The sequence below is a fragment of the Saccopteryx bilineata genome, chromosome 5, assembly GCF_036850765.1.
Source record: "Saccopteryx bilineata isolate mSacBil1 chromosome 5, mSacBil1_pri_phased_curated, whole genome shotgun sequence".
Taxonomy (NCBI): domain Eukaryota; kingdom Metazoa; phylum Chordata; class Mammalia; order Chiroptera; family Emballonuridae; genus Saccopteryx; species Saccopteryx bilineata.
Window position 1 is genome coordinate 71,568,226 of NC_089494.1, and position 13,984 is coordinate 71,582,209.

General features: G+C 40.9%; 1 protein-coding gene across 5 annotated transcripts in view; it reads left to right on the forward strand.

The window, feature by feature from the left end:
- Positions 1-13,984, forward strand: part of LOC136337573 (sodium channel protein type 3 subunit alpha) — a 149,728-nt gene that overhangs the window by 19,731 nt on the left and 116,013 nt on the right. For all 5 annotated transcript variants that reach the window (XM_066278941.1, XM_066278943.1, XM_066278940.1 and 2 more), the window contains exon 2: positions 299-493. The gene's annotated coding sequence lies outside the window, so the exon portion shown is untranslated. The remainder of the gene's footprint in view (positions 1-298; positions 494-13,984) is intronic.

Sequence of the window (13,984 nt, forward strand, 5' to 3'; positions counted from 1 at the left end):
AGACACTCTGGAACTCTAGTATGCCTTCAGAAAGAGTACTTCTCTCAAGGCTGCCAAAGAAAGGAGAGTCCCTCACTGTAGGGTCCTGACGGGGGTTCTTGGCCTCATCCTTCCTTGAACACAAAAGGGCACACTGTTTTCGGGGATCAAACAACTTGCTTTGCACCAATCTTAGTTTCTTGATCTAGGGCTTTAAGTAAACAAAGTCTCAAAGCCCAGAGCCAAAGTCAGAACACCCACTTTAGCCTGACTGCCCAAGGAGCTGGACTGACTTCACCTCTGTTCCCTTTCTACACAGATCATGGACCAGCAATGCACACACCAAACCACATCAGAGTTCGTCAGGAATGAGATATCCGTCAAGGATTTGTGGCAGAGTGGATTACTGGAAAAAAAATACAGAATCTCTTCTAGGTATAGTGTAAAAACAAATGAGATAATTCCCAGAAGTGGCCTGGAGCTTTTCCGGAAAAAGGTGCTGTGACTATCTAAGGTATAAACTACCAGTGGGTTTCAATTTGTATTTGTGGAAAGGAAATACAAATCTCTATTAGCTAACAAAGACAGTTATATCAGGACAGAAAAGACAGAACAATGATTTCCTCCCTCTTTGCTAGTTTATTCCTCCAAATAGGCAAACACACAGAGATGCGCAGAGGTGACCTCGGGGAATGGAACGATGCCAGGGGCTACTGATGTAAGAAAGAGACAGATCCAGCTTTTCATTTCTTTTTCTTTTAAGAGAAACATTCATCCTTTGTATTTAGTAGATAACTCAGAATTGTATTTACTTGAATTTTATTATTTTTATTTGGCAACTGGATCCATAGCTCACTGATTTGCATGGAGTGAAAGATATACAAATACATGGTTAGTATTTGGTTAGAAGTTGGCTTCTGGACTGGTCAAGTTTTTGAACATAACAATGAGTATTATTTGTTTGTGTATTAGCTGCCAGTAACTAGAAAAGCTGTCTAAAATCGTCTCAGTCAGAAAGAATGTTTATTGAATGTAACAAGCAGTGCAGAGGTTGTTTGGTCCAAGAGCTGAGTGAACCACCAGGAGCCTGGGGGTAGATCTGTCTCTGTGGTCTGCCACCCTCAGTGTGTCAGCTTTGCACTCAGAATGCCATTCCTTCTGATTGCAAGTTGACTGGAGTGGTACCATGTATTATATCCCAATAAGGTCCAGAGAAGAGAGAATTTTTTCTCCTTGGTCTTTTACATAGAAGTGAAGAAACCTTTTACAGACACCAACCTGGTGGACTTCTCACCTTCTGTTGTCCAGAATTAGAACACATGTCTACTACTTAACCAATGACTAGCAGGGGACTTAAAGGAGGTATCTGGACTGGAGTGAATATTGGGGAGTTGAACAATTTCTGTTTGCAGAAATAAAAGAGAAAAATTCAAGAGCCAATAAAACCAATGCTGCTGATTTGTCTATTACACAGTTAGCTTAATTGTGGTTATTATTTAGCAGGCGTCTCTCTGAGCTTATAGCTATTTGGTAAGAACAAAGTCATGGGGAACTTCACCGCCTAGGAGCTAATTATTTCTGAGATAAAAATTGTTCTGAAGAGAGATGAGCTCATGCTTTCATACAGCTATTTTTTCCAGGGGCATGACATTGATTCCAGGTAGAGAAAGGCAGACATAATTTCTCTTATTAAACAATTAGCAAGTCAGTAAAAATAACATTTATGTGCAGACAGTCATGTGTTTAGCTAATAAGAAAAGAACAATTGTAGCAGAAGTCTAGATTTCACTTGGTCACGGTATAGTGATATTTTTGCTATACTTATTTTCTCATAGGTTTATTCAAACCAGTAGTAATGCTGAATTTTTTGACACCATAATGACAGCAAGAATTACATGATAGAAGAAACTAGCTGTTGGGCAGATAAAATGTATTATGCTCACTTTGTTAAAGTGGTGCTGCCCACGTGGAGGCCGTTGCCCAGGTGATATTAATGTTTGTCTCTGTGGGCAGGCAGAATCCTTGTAGCCTGGGGCTTGGTTTTGGGATTAAGCCTTTCCCACCGTTTTGATGTGGGGTGGTACAATCCAATCATGCCTCAGAGAAGTGACTTTGTATTAGAGACTTCCCTGTTTTGTATATTGGATTAAGGGTTTGGATTTCTACACTATAAAATGAGGACGGAGCTTGCTCTCTTGGTTCCTGGGATGATTAGCATGAGAGAGCAGAGGGAGCAGAGCAGAGAGCAGAAGGAGGCCACGTGGAGTAGGCCAGGAGAAGCAGCCAAGATGGCTGAGTGCTGAGTGAGATGCCAGTTTGTGCAATTTGTATCTGGGATAAGGAAGGAGATGGGGAACTGAGGAGAATAAGGCTGGTGAGCTAGAAACCTTTTATTCTAGGAAACTCGGATAAGTCAGTGGCTTTATGAGCACTGAATGTGAGTGGGTTTTGGAGCCCAGTGTGTGTTTTTACTTGCCCGCCAGGTGTAAGCTAGAATTAAAGAAAATGGCCTATCAGTTTTTGGTTCCATTGTTTCTTTACCGACTGTCCGAATCCAATGCGAACCTGCATGGGCCAGGTGGCTGCTCTGATAGTGGCTCTGGCCCTGGCTGCTGGCTTTACATTAGCCTAGGCTTTTAATTTACCTCAAAGTAATTCCAAAGTAATTCACATACATGTGAACATGTATCTATTAGATATGGATTTTATTTTTGTTATTAATTCATTCCTGTTTGTTTTATCCTCTCCATTAAAATGAAGGTAAGGACTATATTGCTATATTTCTTAGGTTGCATCACCCCATTCATAACATGGAACTCTATACACAGTAAACTCCCAATAAAGTAGCTGACTTAGTCTTATTCCATCGCAGAAAACATAAACTAAAAATTCCATCTTGTAGGCTTGCGGCCCAGGCTCTTCCCTGAACCAACTGGATTCAAATCCTAGCTCCTTGATTTAATTACTCTGATAACTGCCATAAGTTATCTAACCAATCTGCACTTAGGTTTTTTGATCTGTAAAATGAGGATAATAATAATACCAACCTCATAAGATTATAAGGGTGGTTAAATTAATATGCATTCTTATATGACAGAGTGTCTGAGGTATAATTATCACATAACAGTTTATTATTTAATCCTCATAGCCACCTATTTAGATAGGTACATCATCCAGGTATTATTTCAAAACTCTTTCAAAATATAGAAAATATTATTTAATTTGCTTTGGAGAGTGTTCAGTGGCTACCATAATGTGCTAAGTGCTCTCTGAATGCTTTCAATAATATATTATGCTCTTGGTCACATATGTTGCCTGAGAATATATGGCAAATACTAATACCTGACAACCACTAACCCAAAATGAAAATTCCATTTGAAATAATTAATAACTTTCTTCAGTAGGATGGTAATTAATTGGTCCATCCTATGTTTTAGATTATGTCCTTCCTATAATAATATCTTGTTAATCCCACGAAAACACAGCCTCAGGAATGGACCCAGTCTTTTTCCAGCAACTCACTCTGTTGTCATCAAGAACATTGTGGAATTTTTTTTCTTGATCTTTCAAGTTCTGTGACACAGAACAACTTTCCATCCTTGAAGATGGCAAATTTATAGCTTCTGACATAATTATGTTTCCATGGTAATAGACTAGAACTAATTGATTGTTTGTTACATAATTGTAAAAACCACTAGAGAAAGAAAAAGAGAGAGAGAGAGAGAGAGAGAGACTATTGATACTAATTGGTTGTAGACCAATGCAATTTGCCAAACTGCAATTCAGGAAAATTTGACAAGATGAGAATTTACAGTCTATATGACTAATGAAAAAAACACAAAGTTTGGTCTTTGCCTCAGTTATTCTGTAATATATCAGAAATGTTTACTATATCCCTTTTTTTCCAAATTCTGATTCATTAACAAATATGGCATGATATAGTTTCAGAAGCTGATGCTGGCATCAAAGCATACAGATATGTGAGCCTAGAAATTTAAATTGAATATATAAATCTATTTTTTGTAGCTACTTATATACAGCTTGGATCTTTAAAGTCAAATCACACAATAGTAGGATTCAAGTTCAAAATGTCAAGTATAATCTGAAAAGTCAGTCAAGAATAGAACGTGTGGAAAATGCTTTGCTGCAGAGCAAGTATTTGTATTTGCCAGTATACATTTCAGTGAAGATTCTTAGTTTAAGGCCAGTATCCACAGCCACCATCACAGCAGCCTGGCCCATGCAGGTTCGCATTGGATTCGGACAGTCGGTAAAGAAACAATGGAGCCAAAAACTGGTAGGCCATTACCTTTAATCCTAGCTTGCACCCAGCGGGTAAGTAAAAACACACCCTGGGCTCCAAAACCCACTCACATTCAGTGCTCACAAAGCTACTTACTGACTTATCTGAGTTTCCTAGAATCAAAGGTTTCTAGCTCACCAGACTTATTCACTTCTGTTCCCCATCTCCTTCCTTCTCTCTGCACAAACTGGCTTCTCACTCAGCACTCCACCATCTTGGCTGCTTCTCCTGGCCTCTTCCACGTAGCCTCTCTCTGCTCTCTTATCTAATGCTAATCTCAGGAACCGCGAGAGCTCGTTCTGCCCCACTTTATAGTGCAGAAATCAAAACCTTTAATCCAATATACAAAATAGGGAAGTCTCTAATAAAAAGTCACTTATCTGAGGCATGATGGGATTGCACCACCCCACATCAATAAGGGTGGGAAAGGCTTAGTCCTAAAACCAAGCCCCAGGCTACAAGGACTCTGCCTGCCCACAGCCTGCCCCCAACACACATTAATATCACCTGGGCAACGGCTTACACGTGGGCAGGGCCATCTTTAACAAAGTGAGCATAATATATTTTATCTGCCCAACACTTAGCTTCTCTGTGTCTGTACCTCATTTACTCTAGAGCAGGGTGTTGGACTAATTGTCAAATCCAATGTATGCCTTTTAATTATCATCTTGGAAATTCTTCCTTTGGCATCCATATAACTATTCTGACTTCATTGTCTGATATCCTCTTGTTGTAAAGTGACCAGCGAGTTCTACAAAGACACCAAGTCCAAATGAAGTTTTGAGGAGTTTATTGGCCGGCAACTACAGGCGGCTAGGACAAACCCAAATCCTGCAGCCCTTCACACAGCTCGGAGGCCCCTTTCTATAGACCAGGGATCCCCAAACTTTTTACACAGGGGGCCAGTTCACTGTCCCTCAGACCATTGGAGGGCCGGACTACAAAAAAACTATGAACAAATCCCTATGCACACTGCACATATCTTATTTTAAAGTAAAAAAAAAACAAAACCAAAACGGGAACAAATACAATATTTAAAATAAAGAACAAGTAAATTTAAATCAACAAACTAACCAGTATTTCAATGGGAACTATGTGCCTGCTTTTGGCTAATGAGATGGTCAATGTTCAGTTCCATATTTGTCACTGCTAGCCCTAACAAGTGATATGATGTGCTTCGGGAGCCAAGACGTGTGCGTCCCACGTCACCGGAAGTAGTACTGTACGTGAGCGACACTGCGCTTTGTGGCACCACCATATACAGTACTCCAGGAGCACAGGATGCATCTGCACTGACCTCTCACTGACCACCAATAAAAGAAGTACCCCTTCTGGAAGTGCAGCGGGGGCCGGATAAATGGCCTCAGGGGGCCACATGCGGCCCTCGGGCCGTAGTTTGGGGACCCCTGCTATAGACCAAATTACACACTGACTGGGCTGGTGAGGAGGAGAAGCATGGTACAAAGGTCATGAATCTCATTAACAAGCTCATTGAATTTTACTGCCTTGTTACAATGTTTATCTATAGGATCTATCAAAAGGAGAACATTGCTACACCCTAAAGGCTTTTAAGAAAAGAGAAGTGAAGAGATTTTCGGATAAATTCCATCTTCCTTACTCTGTAGTTAAATTATGACTTAGCTGACCCAGTTGCCCTTGCAAGCCCCTCCTCCTGCATTCTTCTCTTTCCTTTCTCCACAGAAAGGAGGGGGTAAGAGGCCTGACTTTTCCTTTTTAAAATGATGTTGCTAATGCTAAATTTTGTAGTTTCTTGGCACCTTAGCACACTCTGTGTTCCCTCTCCTTAAAAACTGATACAGGAGTCCTGTATCTTCATCTTTCCAGTTATTTCCGTAGACAATGTAACAAATATTCTTAGCTTCAGTTTCAACCACTGATTTGTTAATCAATATTTCTCCAACCCAGATGGCTTTCCTAAGTCTCACACCCATATTTTAATTATACATCCAATTGTCTCCCAGGCATCTCAAACTAAATAAATCCAAAACAGCATTTATTATCATGCCCTATAAACTTCCACTAATATGTTGGGTTAATGACAATTTGTGGCTTAAACCAGCAATCTGAGAATGAGCTTAATGCCATAACTTTTCTTTCTCCCCCCCCCCCTTGCCCCTTCCATATCAATTGATCACAAATTCTCAATGATTTTCTATCTTCTCCTTGTGCCTTTAAAACAGTACTTTGGCCGTGGTTTGTTTTCTCCCTGACTTATTGAGGGCCTACTATCTTCTGGGCACTGTGCTAACCCTCTAGGTGCATTTTGTCATTTAAATGTCAGATTAACTTTATAAAGTGTGTGCTATCAGTATCTCCAGATAATGCAGATAATGTACAGATAAGTAACATAAAGATTATAAAGCATAAAAATAATTGTCTAAGGTCACACTTCTAAAACATAGCAGAACCAGAGCTTGAATACAGTTCTGATTGCCAAGGCTACACCCTTAAATAGTAGAGCTTCGGTCAAAATTCCTTGCCCTTTTCTTTAAGACTACTGGTGTGCATCTGCTTCCGTTTTGGGCAGCTGTTCTGAAAGGGCTGTTTGCAGACTGCTGGGGTGGGGGGTACCCAAATTCCCCTCAGGGCGACTGCAAGTTCTAAATGACCTTAATAATACCAAGATGACATGTGCCTTTAGCCACGGTTTTGGAATTTGCACTGATACTGCAAAAGTCATGGGGGTAAAACTGCTAATGGCTTAGCAGGAATCAAGGCAGTGGCATCAAACTGCAGGAGTAGTTCCTGTTTGCTTTAACATGCACTTTAATTAAGAAAAAAATTTCATTTCATGTAAGAACATCATGATAAAGCAGTAAATATTACTTTTATTAAATCTTGAGCTTAAAGAACATGCATTTTTAATATTCTGTATGATGAAATGGGAAGAATATATACAGCATTTCTGCTGCATATGAAGCACCATTCTTGTCTCAAAGAAAAGCACTTGTGTGATTGTGTGAGTCAAAAGCTGGATGAGCCACCTATATTTTTTTCCTGAAACACTATTTTCACTTGAAAGAAGAACTGACAAACCATGGTTATTGAGACTCAGGTATTTGGCAGATTTTTTCTCAAAATGTGAACAAATGAAAAGCCTGTCACTTCAAGAAAAGCAAGTGACATCATTTGTTGACAGTTAAAACTGGAGCTCTCAAGTAGCAATTGGAATATTGGGAAAATTTTACCTGCACCTGGGAGATTGACATTATGATTTTTTTCATTAGCTTTATAATGATATCAACAAATGTGATTATTTTAATGTTATAGAATAAAATTTGTCAAACTTTGGAAAATATGCATTACAATGTGCCAATATTTTCTAAATTATTCATGCATGATGGTATAAAATCCATGAAAAAGGCAAGATCAATTGAAGTTCATTGGTTTAGTTCCAGATTTTGCTTTAAAACTCATTTAAGAAACTACCACTTGTAATTTTGGTGTGTATCCAAGAAGATTATTCACAATTGCTTGAACACTCTTTTTCCAGCTACATATATATGTGAAGATTTTCTTAATTAACTTGATAAAAACAACATCTCTTGACAGATTGAACTCAGAAACAGATACAGGGGTCCTCGGGTTATGACAGTCTCAACATATATTTCGAGTTTATGATGCTTGCTCCCATAAAAACTTTAAAATATTGAGATGTGAGTGTTTTGGCTTCTGCCATTAGCGTCATCATTATGTACTATGTGGGTGAACTACTTTGGTTGCATGCGGAGGCAGAATACAGAGTAACATGGCATGTGAGTGAGGGATTTAGCATTCCCCACCACACTTCCATACACCATTTCAGACTTTTAAAATGCAAATGTTCCACTGATTCAAAAGAGGAAACACACCCCCATGTTTATTGCAGCATTGTTTACAATACCCAAGATCTGGAAACAGCCCAAGTGTCCGTCAGTGGACAAGTGGATTAAAAAGCTGTGGTACATATATACAATGGAATATTATGCAGCTATAAAAAAGAAGGAAATCTTACCTTTTGCAATGGCATAGATAGACCTGGAAATTATTATTCTAAGTGAAATAAGCCAGGCAGAGAAAGAAAATATCATATGCTTTCACCTATATGTGCAATCTAATGAACAAGGTGAACTGAGGAACAGAATAGAGGCAGAGGTGGAGTCACAGGGAGCAGAGAGAAGGGAGATGAGGGGATGGGATCAGAGAATGTGAAGGGATTTGTGAAATTATATACCATATTTTCCATGTATAAGAAGCACCCTTTTTTGAAAAATTTGGAGTCTAAAAATTGGGTGCGTCTTATACAGTGGTTGTAGTTTTTTTACTTGCATTTCCTGCTTTTTTGCTCAGATGAGGAGTTTTATGAATTTCTTTTATTTTATTTATTTATTTATTGTATTTTTCTGAAGCTGGAAACTGGGAGAGACAGTCAGACAGACTCCCACATGCGCCCGACCGGGATCCACCCGGCACGCCCACCAGGGGGCGACGCTCTGCCCACCAGAGGGCGATGCTCTGCCCCTCCGGGGCATCGCTCTGTTGCAACCAGAGCCACTCTAGTGCCTGGGGCAGAGGCCAAGGAGCCATCCCCAGCGCCCGGGCCATATTTGCTCCAATGGAGCCTCAGCTGCGGGAGGGGAAGAGAGAGACAGAGAGGAAGGAGAGGGGGAGGGGTGGAGAAGCAGATGGGCGCCTCTCCTGTGTGCCCCAGCTGGGAATCGAACCCGGGACTCCTGCACGCCAGGCCGATGCTCTACCACTGAGCCAATTGGCCAGGGCCGAATTTCATGATGAATAAAACTTGAGTTCAATAACTTTATGTAATACATTTTCTTTCAAATTTTGGGCCCCCAAATTAAGATGCATCTTATACATGGGGGAGTACGGTGTATATATAACACATAGATACAGATAACAAGATAGCAAATTCCAGAGAAAAGGGGGAGAGAGAGTTAAGGGGAGGGGGGCAAAAAGGGTGTAATGGGGGCATGTGGTTGGGGGTGAAAGTGTTATATTGAGTAAGACATTTGAATCCATGTTAACACAATAAATTAATTAATAAAAAAAAGTGCAAGTGTTCCATTTGTGTTAAGCTAGGGTGTTTCTTTTCTTTTTTTGTGTGACAGAGAGAAAGACAGAGAGAAGGACAGATAGGGACAGACCTGAAGGGAGAGAGATGAGAAGCATCAACTCTTCATTGCGGCACTTAGTTTCTCATTGATTGCTTTCTCATATGTGCCTTGAGTGGGGCGATGGGAAGGCTACAGCAGAGCGAATGACCCCTTACTCAAGTCAGCAACCTGAGGCTTCAAACCAGCAACCTTTGGGCAAGCGACCATGTGGTCATGTCTATGATCCCATGCTCAAGCCAGTGACCCTGTGCTCAAGCTGGTGAGCCCATGCTCAAGCCGGCAACCTCAGGGTTTCAAACCTGGGTCCTCCGCATCCCAGTCCAACATGCTATCCACTGCACCACTGCCTGGTCAGGCAACAGTGTGTTTGGACTTTCACAAAAATTCAGGTTACATCAGTGTTGTAGGAACAGAACTGTGTCATAAACTATGAATCCCCTGTATAAGTATATATATAACTGTATTCCATTAAACCAGGTGAGAAGAGTTTACCCAAATGTAAACAAATTTGTTCTTCTCACTCAATTCTTTCTGTTTGGGTTAATATAATTATTTTCAGTAAACATTTTTTTTTAATGTAAACATACAAGATATTATTAAGCTAATTAATAAAAGTTTAAAATTTTTTTCTCTTAATTTTGATTATGGTAAATATGTGTAAGTCCTCCTTAAACAAAAGCTCTTTGAGGTCATCAATAATTTTGAGTATAAAGAGATTCTGAAATCAAAATTTTGGAAATCAATTGTTCTAAGATCACTTTCTACTTGTCTAAGCTTCATACTGTTGCCAGACATGAATTAGGACCCAGGCAGGTCTGCAGACCTTCTAGAAATAGGTTCTTCCACAGTATCACAGAAAACTCATTTCAAGGATACAGGTACAGGAGGATGTGAAGTGTGGTGGTGTTGGGCAGATAAAATGTATTATGCTCACTTTGTTAAAGATGGCGCTGCCCACATGGAGGCCGTTGCCCAGGTGATATTAATGTGTGTCTCTGTGGGCTGTGGGCAGGCAGAATCCTTGTAGCCTGGGGCTTGGTTTTGGGATTAAGCCTTTCCCACCCTTTTTGATGTGGGGTGGTACAATCCCATCATGCCCCAGATAAGTGACTTTGTATTAGAGACTTCCCTATTTTGTATATTGGATTAAAGGTTTTGATTTCTACACTATAAAATGGGGGCAGAACAGGAGCTTGCTCTCTTGGTTCCTGAGATTATCTTTAGAGGAGAGAGCAGAGACAGAAAGAGGCCATGTGGCCAGGAGAAGCAGCCAAGATGGTGGAGTGTTGAGTGAAAAGCCAGTTAGTGCAGAGTTTGTGCAGGGAGAAGGAAGGAGATGGGGAACAGAGGTGAATAAGTCTGCTGAGCTAGAAACCTTTGATTCTAGGAGAACTCGGATTAAGTCAGTAGCTTTGTGAGCACTGAATGTCAGTGGGTTTTGAAGCCCAGTGTGTGTTTTTACTTACCTGCTGGGTGCAAGCTAGGATTAAAGACTATGGCCCACCAGTTTTTGGCTCCGTTGTTTCTTTACCGTCTGTCCGAATCCAATGCGAACCTGCATGGGCCAAGGCGGCTGTGATAGTGGCCGTGGCTCCTGGCTTTACAGGTGGGAAGATTTATTGGAAGTAGAAGAGTGGATAGGGCACAGATGTCCTGTAGAGGCTTCTGCACCCTCTCATCTATCACCTGGTAGCTTAGCTCTGTCTTACTGCTGAAGACGTCCAGCCTCTGGGGTCACAGGCTCACCCTTACAGCCATCAGGCCCAGAAGAGGCAGGACTCAGAGATGCAGAACTTCTCTGTGTCTCATTTCCTCATCTGTATGTCATTTAGCAAGGCTCAGTGGAGCAGGGGATACAGCCAGGGCTGCACTTGGGCCCATGTTGCTGCTACAAAGAGAATACTGAGCTGAATGCATTGGACCTTTTTAAACTTTGGTTGTATCATCTTGAGTTTGGGAAGTGATAAGCCTTCTTTCAAACCAATCTTCTTCCTAAGTCTTTGGGCTTGTGCTGGGCCTATCATCTATCCAACCCCTTTCCTGGATCCTCCAGGGTTCTGCCCTTATCCTATCTGATCCTTCCCACAGACTCTTCCCCTGTATAGTTGCCATTTTGGCTTCTACTGTGCATGCTCCATAGTTTTGTCTTGTCATTTGGCTTCTACTGTATGTGCCTCAGCAGAGGAATTTCCACCTCACTAGTTCCTCCCTCTGCTCCCCCACTTCCATAATCTATGAAAAAGGGCTAGTTATTCCCTGGGGAGACGGAAAAACCATTTTTCCTGTAAACTCTGAGGCCTGGAGTAACTGTGAAGCTGCTCCGCCCTAGTTAATTTGGCTTAATGTCGGATTCCATTTGCTTGCTTCCTTTGTTAATAACTAACTAGCTACCTAATGTAGTAATACTGCCACACTCTTTTTAATCTTCAAATTGACCATGACACTCCCCATTCTTGGATTACCTTTCGTTCTGTAGAAGACCTTTAATAATCTATATTCTGCCCAACTTTCTCGTCCTTTCTCTTACCACTCCCTTTTGGGCAGGTTAGCCTCCAGGCTTAGTAAATTCCTGTACTTCCTCCCAAACTCTCCATGCTCTTTGTTGTTCCTAGGTCCATGCACATGCTGTCTCCATGCTTGGATGTCTCCACATATATGTCCTACTACTAATCCACCCCCAACTACAACCACCACAGCTAATTGGTCAAATCCCAACCAGTCTACAAAACCTACCTCAATATCACTTCCTCAGAGAAGCTTTCCAGAACCATACCACTCCCTCCCTTCCATAGGAAGAATATATTGTTACTTTTTATGGAGCCCAGACAATAGCCAGCTGTAAATAACTGCATTATAATTACTTGTATAAATATCTGTTTCTCCCTATAGACTGTCAGCTCCTTAATGGCAAGGACCATAGGTGCCTAGTTCAAGCACAGTATTGATACATAGTAGTCTCACAATAAATGTCTTCAGTAAATTATCCTAATTCCCTTCCAATTTTGAAATTCTGTGGTCCATTCCTGTAATGAGATATTTTGAATCACAATCTTTTTATCTTTAACAGGGGGATGCTTTTGCCTCACTCACAGACACTAATTTTTAATCAGAGATCATCCCAGATCTTTTCTTTTCTTATCATTTTTGTCCTTGCAAGGACAGTTCTGGAGAAAATTTGTTATATTAAATTTGATGTATTTTAATAAATAATGATGCACATATATTCATTAATAATATATATTCCACACCAAGACATTGGCAGGAATTAATTTTTTAAAGTCTCCTCTAATAGGAATATAAAATTATGTAAGAGCTCCACATAATAAGCTCATGAAGAACAAGAAAGAGAAAGAAAAAATTTAAACTAGAATTAAAATTAAAATAGAACACCAAAAGAACAATGAGAGGTTTCTAAACAGCAAAGCTGCAGGTGAAGCCATCAGAAACTCTACTTCCTGTAATCTTTACTGCCTCAGCCTAACAGTTCCCCCATGCAGAAGAAAAGCTGTAAGTTTGGAACTGACCTGTGTTTTCAGGATTTAAGAGACATGAGTATGGGAATTTCCAAGAGACTTCTATACTTCCTTTAGACCAAGACTCAGATTCTTTATTCTAGCCTTGATAAGTTAACACAAAAGTAAAGAACTACTTATTTTTAAATGTGTTCATACTTGTGTGATGATCTTTGTTCCATGTCATTTCGGAGAAATCAAAGCCATCTCCAAAGATTGACAGATTTCTGCATTCAATATTTTTAACCACATTTTATTTTAAAACTTAGAAACCAGGAGACTCCAATGTAATGAGTATAGCTACTTCTTTTTTTGGGGGGGAGGGTTCTGAAGCTGGAAACGGGGAGAGACAGACAGACTCCCGCATGCGCCCAACCGGGATCCACCCAGCATGCCCATCAGGGGCAACACTCTGCCCACCAGGGGGCGATGCTCTGCCCCTCCAAGGCGTCACTCTGCCGTGACCAGAGCCACTCTAGCACCTGGGGCAGAGGCCAAGGAGCCATCCTCAGCGCCCGGGCCATCTTTGCTCCAATGGAGCCTTGGCTGCGGGAGGGGAAGAGAGAGACAGAGAGGAAGGAGGGGGGGGATGGAGAAGCAAATGGGCGCTTCTCCTATGTGCTCTGGCTGGGAATCGAACCCGGGTCCCCCACATGCCAGGCCGACGCTCTACCGCTGAGCCAACCGGCCAGGGCCCCTACTTATTTTCTTTATAGCAAAGTGTTGCCACATATATGATAAGGCACTTCAATGACACTGAGACTGAGGAAATTTGAGTGGCACAGGCAAACTATTAGTGACAGACTCAGTACTAACCCAGCTCTCTGATTCCAAATGCTACATGCTTTTCATTCCATTGTCAATAAAGAAAACAAATTCATTTCAAGCTCAAATACAAAAGTAACCTTTCTTTTCTCCTAGTAAAGCTACCATGTTTCACAGAAAAAGTTTAAGATATGTTTCTCACGCTGTTTTATTTTCATTTAGCACTTGAGAAGAATATTGCCCATTCAATTCATCCATTCTACGTGATGAGCAACAGATGAATTACACATGCT